Source organism: Oncorhynchus gorbuscha, linkage group LG10 (assembly GCF_021184085.1).
Source record: "Oncorhynchus gorbuscha isolate QuinsamMale2020 ecotype Even-year linkage group LG10, OgorEven_v1.0, whole genome shotgun sequence".
Taxonomy (NCBI): Eukaryota; Metazoa; Chordata; class Actinopteri; order Salmoniformes; family Salmonidae; genus Oncorhynchus; species Oncorhynchus gorbuscha.
Genome location: NC_060182.1, coordinates 1,349,740 through 1,357,231, shown reverse-complemented (window position 1 = coordinate 1,357,231; position 7,492 = coordinate 1,349,740).

Here is a 7,492-nt window from a genome sequence, read left to right as displayed (position 1 = left end):
CAGAATGCCAAGCGTGCAAATCTTTCATCAAGGCAAAGGGTAGCTATTTTGAAGAATCTAAAATCTATTTTCATTTCTTTAACACTTTTTTTGGTTACTACATGATTCCATATGTGTTATTTCATAGTTTTGATGTCTTCACTATTATTCTACAATGTAGAAGTTAGTCAGATAAATAACAACTCTGGAATGAGTAGGCGTGTCTAAACCTTTGACTGGTCATGTACGTTTTAAAACACAAGAAGTAAAGCCAGACATGCCATTACTGCAGGGGAATTTGGCAAACAGAGCATTAGAGAATTAGAGACAGTGAGAAAGAGAGTTAGAGAGAGAGCAAAGGAGAGAGTCTTTGTTCCCTCAGACAAAGAAACTGACAAAGAGCCAAGGACACCTGATAACTAGTAAAGGGAAAAGGGGGAGTTAGGGGGTGAGGGGGAGAACAGAGGTCCAGAGAGGTCAGATGGGGACAGGTGGGGAGAACAGGAGTCTGTTGTGGTGTAGAGCCTAATAAAGGATAGAGTTAGTAGAACAAGGAGTAATGAGGGGTAGGGTTACCTCTCCTCTTCCCCTCCTCTCCTCCTCCCCTCCTATCCTCCCCACTCCCAACCTCTACTACTCTCCTCCTCCTCTCCTCTGGTATCCTCACCATCTGAGGTGCACTTCCCGGCTGGGCCTCAGAGAAACAGGGGCCTGGGAACAAGCACCAAGAGAGACAGGGGCCTGGGGACAAGCACCAAGAGAGACAGGGGCCTGGGAACAACCACCAAGAGAGCCAGGGGCCTGGGAACAACCACCAAGAGAGACAGGGGCCTGGGGACAACCACCAAGAGAGACAGGGGCCTGGCGACAACCACCAAGAGAGACAGGGGCCTGGGGACAACCACCAAGAGAGACAGGGGCCTGGGGACAACCACCAAGGGAGACAGGGGCCTGGCGACAACCACCAAGAGAGACAGGGGCCTGGGGACAACCACTAAGAGAGCCAGGGGCCTGGCGACAACCACCTAGAGAGACAGGGGCCTGGGGAAAACCACCAAGAAAGACAGGGGCCTGGGGAAAACCACCAAGAGAGACAGGGGCCTGGGAACAACCACCAAGAGAGACAGGGGCCTGGGAACAACCACCAAGAGAGACGGGGCCTGGGAACAACCACCAAGAGAGACAGGGGCCTGGGAACAACCACCAAGAGAGCCAGGGGCTTGGGGACAATCATCAAGAGACACAAGGGCATGGGGACAATCACAGAGAGACAAGGGCATGGGGACAATCACAAACAGACATGTGCCTGGGGACAATCACAAAGAGACATGGGTCTGGGGGAAACCACCAAGAGAGACAGGGGCCTGGGAACAACCACCAAGAGAGACAGGGGCCTGGGGACAACCACCAAGAGAGACAGGGGCCTGGGGACAACCACCAAGGGAAACATGGGCCTGGGGACAACCACCAAGAGAGACAGGGGCCTGGGAACAACCACCAAGAGAGACAGGCCTGGGGACAACCACCAAGAGAGACAGGGGCCTGGGGACAACCACCAAGAGAGACAGGGGCCTCTGGACAACCACAAAGAGACACAGGGGCCTGGGGACAACCACAAAGAGACACAGGGGCCTGGGGACAACCACCAAGGGAGACATGGGCCTGGGGACAACCACCAAGAGAGACAGGGGCCTCTGGACAACCACAAAGAGACACAGGGGCCTGGGGACAACCACAAAGAGGCACAGGGGCCTGGGGACAACCACCAAGGGAGACATGGGCCTGGGGACAACCACCAAGAGAGACAGGGGCCTCTGGACAACCACAAAGAGACACAGGGGCCTGGGGACAACCACAGAAAGACAGGGGCCTGGGGACAACCACCAAGAGAGATAGGGGCCTGGGGACAACCACCAAGAGAGACAGGGTCCTGGGGACAACCACAGAGAGACACAGGGGCCTGGGGACAACCACCAAGAGAGATAGGGGCCTGGGGACAACCACCAAGAGAGACAGGGTCCTGGGGACAACCACAGAGAGACACAGGGGCCTGGGGACAACCACCAAGAGAGATAGGGGCCTGGGGACAACCACCAAGAGAGACAGGGGCCTGGGGACAACCACCAAGAGAGACAGGGGCCTGGGGACAACTACAGAGAGACAGGGGCCTGGGGACAACCACCAACAGAGAGGGGCCTGGGGACAACCACAGATAGACACAGGGACCTGGGGACAACCACAGAGAGACACAGGGGCCTGGGGACAACCACCAAGAGAGACAGGGGCCTGGGGACAACCACCAAGAGAGACAGGGGCCTGGGGACAACTACAGAGAGACAGGGGCCTGGGGACGACCACCAACAGAAAGGGCCCTGGGGACAACCACAGAGAGACAGGGGCCTGGGGACAACTACAGAGAGACAGGGGCCTGGGGACAACCACCAACAGAGAGGGGCCTGGGGACAACCACCAAGAGAGACATTGGCCTGGGGACAACAACACAGAGAGACAGGGGCCTGGGGACAGTAGTAGTGTAGTGGTGGTGTAGTAGAGGAATGGTGGTGGTGTAGTGGTGGTGTAGTGGTGTTGTAGTGGAAGTGTAGTGGTAATGTGTTAGAGGAATGGTGGTGGTGTAGTGGTGGTGTAGTGGAGGTGTAGTGGTCATGTGGTAGAGGAATGGTGGTGGTGTAGTGGTGGTGTAGTGGTGGTGTTGTGGTGGTGTTGTGGTGGTGTTGTAGAGGTGTAGTGGTGGTGTAGTAGAGGTGTAGTGGTGCTGTAGTAGAGGTGTAGTAGAGGTGTTGTAGAGGTGTAGTGGTGCTGTAGTAGAGGTGTAGTAGAGGTGTAGTGGTGGTGTAGTAGAGGTGTTGTAGAGGTGTAGTGGTGCTGTAGTAGAGGTGTAGTAGAGGTGTTGTAGAGGTGTAGTGGTGCTGTAGTAGAGGTGTAGTAGAGGTGTAGTGGTGGTGTAGTAGAGGTGTTGTAGAGGTGTTGTAGAGGTGTAGTGGTGGTGTTGTAGAGGTGTAGTGGTGCTGTAGTAGAGGTGTAGTAGAGGTGTAGTGGTGGTGTAGTAGAGGTGTTGTAGAGGTGTAGTGGTGGTGTAGTAGAGGTGTAGTAGAGGTGTTGTAGAGGTGTAGTGGTGCTGTAGTAGAGGTGTAGTAGAGGTGTTGTAGAGGTGTAGTGGTGCTGTAGTAGAGGTGTAGTAGAGGTGTAGTGGTGGTGTAGTAGAGGTGTTGTAGAGGTGTAGTGGTGCTGTAGTAGAGGTGTAGTAGAGGTGTTGTAGAGGTGTAGTGGTGCTGTAGTAGAGGTGTAGTAGAGGTGTAGTGGTGGTGTAGTAGAGGTGTTGTAGAGGTGTTGTAGAGGTGTAGTGGTGGTGTTGTAGAGGTGTAGTGGTGCTGTAGTAGAGGTGTAGTAGAGGTGTAGTGGTGGTGTAGTAGAGGTGTTGTAGAGGTGTAGTGGTGGTGTAGTAGAGGTGTAGTAGAGGTGTTGTAGAGGTGTAGTGGTGCTGTAGTAGAGGTGTAGTAGAGGTGTTGTAGAGGTGTAGTGGTGCTGTAGTAGAGGTGTAGTAGAGGTGTTGTAGAGGTGTAGTGGTGCTGTAGTAGAGGTGTAGTAGAGGTGTAGTGGTGGTGTAGTAGAGGTGTTGTAGAGGTGTTGTAGAGGTGTAGTGGTGGTGTTGTAGAGGTGTAGTGGTGCTGTAGTAGAGGTGTAGTGGTGGTGTAGTAGAGGTGTAGTGGTGCTGTAGTAGAGGTGTAGTGGTGCTGTAGTAGAGGTGTAGTGGTGGTGTAGTAGAGGTGTAGTGGTGCTGTAGTAGAGGTGTAGTGGTGGTGTTGTAGAGGTGTTGTGGTGGTGTAGTAGAGGTGTAGTGGTGGTGTTGTAGAGGAGTAGTGGTGGTGTAGTAGAGGTGTAGTTGTCTAGTGTAGTGGTGGTGTCGTTATGAAGTTGCCTATTGTAGTGGTGGTGTAGTTGTGTAGTTGTCTAGTATAGGATAGGGGTGGTGTAGTTGTGTAGTTGTCTAGTATTGTGGGGTTGTAGTTTTATTGTGTAGTGGTGGTGTCGTTGTGTCGTTTAATAGTGGTGTAGTTGTCAATTGTAGTGGTGGTGTAGTTGTGTAGTATAGTGGTGGTGTAGTTGTGTAGTATATTAGTGGTATAGTTGTATAGTGTAGTGCTGTATCTGACCAGTAGGGGGCAGCACCCTACACACTTTTCTGAGATCTTTGTTTCAGATGCTCCTGATACTGTGGGTTTTCTGGGGGAGAACATTTCATTAATGACACATACAAGGTGAGACGACAACAGACACTTGCAGGCAAACACACTCCAGCATACACACACACACGCACACACACACGCACGCACACGCACGCACACACAGTTGTGGTTTGGCACAGCAAAGGAAACTAATTCAGTTTAATGCCTGTGTGTTCTGTTAGGATGTTAAACCCTGGTCATAATGCCTATGTATTCTGTTTAGAACCCTGGTCATAATGCCTATGTATTCTGTTTAGAACCCTGATCATAATGCCTATGTATTCTGTTTAGAACCCTGGTCATAATGCCTATGTATTCTGTTTAGAACCCTGGTCATAATGACTCCATTATGTTAGGATGTTAATCCCTGGTTATAATGACTCCATTCTGTTAGGATGTTAATCCCTGGTCATAATGACTCCATTCTGTTAGGATGTTAATCCCTGGTTATAATGACTCCATTCTGTTAGGATGTTAATCCCTGGTCATAATGACTCCATTCTGTTAGGATGTTAATCCCTGGTCATAATGACTCCATTCTGTTAGGATGTTAATCCCTGGTTATAATGACTCCATTCTGTTAGGATGTTAATCCCTGGTTATAATGACTCCATTCTGTTAGGATGTTAATCCCTGGTTATAATGACTCCATTCTGTTAGGATGTTAATCCCTGGTTATAATGACTCCATTATGTTAGGATGTTAATCCCTGGTTATAATGACTCCATTCTGTTAGGATGTTAATCCCTGGTTATAATGACTCCATTCTGTTAGGATGTTAATCCCTGGTTATAATGACTCCATTCTGTTAGGATGTTAATCCCTGGTTATAATGACTCCATTCTGTTAGGATGTTAATCCCTGGTTATAATGACTCTATTCTGTTAGGATGTTAATCCCTGGTTATAATGACTCCATTCTGTTAGGATGTTAATCCCTGGTTATAATGACTCCATTCTGTTAGGATGTTAATCCCTGGTTATAATGACTCCATTCTGTTAGGATGTTAATCCCTGGTTATAATGACTCCATTCTGTTAGGATGTTAATCCCTGGTTATAATGACTCCATTATGTTAGGATGTTAATCCCTGGTTATAATGACTCCATTCTGTTAGGATGTTAATCCCTGGTTATAATGACTCCATTCTGTTAGGATGTTAATCCCTGGTTATAATGACTCCATTCTGTTAGGATGTTAATCCCTGGTTATAATGACTCCATTCTGTTAGGATGTTAATCCCTGGTTATAATGACTCCATTCTGTTAGGATGTTAATCCCTGGTTATAATGACTCCATTCTGTTAGGATGTTAATCCCTGGTTATAATGACTCTATTCTGTTAGGATGTTAATCCCTGGTTATAATGACTCCATTCTGTTAGGATGTTAATCCCTGGTTATAATGACTCCATTCTGTTAGGATGTTAATCCCTGGTTATAATGACTCTATTCTGTTAGGATGTTAATCCCTGGTTATAATGACTCCATTCTGTTAGGATGTTAATCCCTGGTCATAATGACTCTATTCTGTTAGGATGTTAATCCCTGGTTATAATGACTCCATTCTGTTAGGATGTTAATCCCTGGTCGTTAGGATGTTAATCCCTGGTTATAATGACTCCATTCTGTTAGGATGTTAATCCCTGGTTATAATGACTCCATTCTGTTAGGATGTTAATCCCTGGTTATAATGACTCCATTCTGTTAGGATGTTAATCCCTGGTTATAATGACTCCATTCTGTTAGGATGTTAATCCCTGGTTATAATGACTCCATTCTGTTAGGATGTTAATCCCTGGTTATAATGACTCCATTCTGTTAGGATGTTAATCCCTGGTTATAATGACTCCATTCTGTTAGGATGTTAATCCCTGGTTATAATGACTCTATTCTGTTAGGATGTTAATCCCTGGTTATAATGACTCCATTCTGTTAGGATGTTAATCCCTGGTTATAATGACTCCATTTTGTTAGGATGTTAATCCCTGGTTATAATGACTCCATTCTGTTAGGATGTTAATCCCTGGTTATAATGACTCCATTCTGTTAGGATGTTAATCCCTGGTCATAATGACTCTATTCTGTTAGGATGTTAATCCCTGGTTATAATGACTCCATTCTGTTAGGATGTTAATCCCTGGTTATAATGACTCCATTCTGTTAGGATGTTAATCCCTGGTTATAATGACTCTATTCTGTTAGGATGTTAATGTTAATGACTCCATTCTGTTTGGATGTTAATCCCTGGTTATAATGACTCCATTCTGTTAGGATGTTAATCCCTGGTTATAATGACTCCATTCTGTTAGGATGTTAATCCCTGGTTATAATGACTCCATTCTGTTAGGATGTTAATCCCTGGTTATAATGACTCCATTCTGTTAGGATGTTAATCCCTGGTTATAATGACTCCATTCTGTTAGGATGTTAATCCCTGGTTATAATGACTCCATTCTGTTAGGATGTTAATCCCTGGTTATAATGACTCCATTCTGTTAGGATGTTAATCCCTGGTCATAATGACTCCATTCTGTTAGGATGTTAATCCCTGGTTATAATGACTCCATTCTGTTAGGATGTTAATCCCTGGTTATAATGACTCCATTCTGTTAGGATGTTAATCCCTGGTCATAATGACTCCATTCTGTTAGGATGTTAATCCCTGGTCATAATGACTCCATTCTGTTAGGATGTTAATCCCTGGTTATAATGACTCCATTCTGTTAGGATGTTAATCCCTGGTTATAATGACTCCATTCTGTTAGGATGTTAATCCCTGGTTATAATGACTCCATTCTGTTAGGATGTTAATCCCTGGTTATAATGACTCTATTCTGTTAGGATGTTAATCCCTGGTTATAATGACTCCATTCTGTTAGGATGTTAATCCCTGGTTATAATGACTCTATTCTGTTAGGATGTTAATCCCTGGTTATAATGACTCCATTCTGTTAGGATGTTAATCCCTGGTTATAATGACTCCATTCTGTTAGGATGTTAATCCCTGGTTATAATGACTCCATTCTGTTAGGATGTTAATCCCTGGTTATAATGACTCCATTCTGTTAGGATGTTAATCCCTGGTTATAATGACTCCATTCTGTTAGGATGTTAATCCCTGGTTATAATGACTCCATTCTGTTAGGATGTTAATCCCTGGTTATAATGACTCTATTCTGTTAGGATGTTAATCCCTGGTTATAATGACTCCATTCTGTTAGGATGTTAATCCCTGGTTATAATGACTCCATTCTGTTAGGATGTTAATC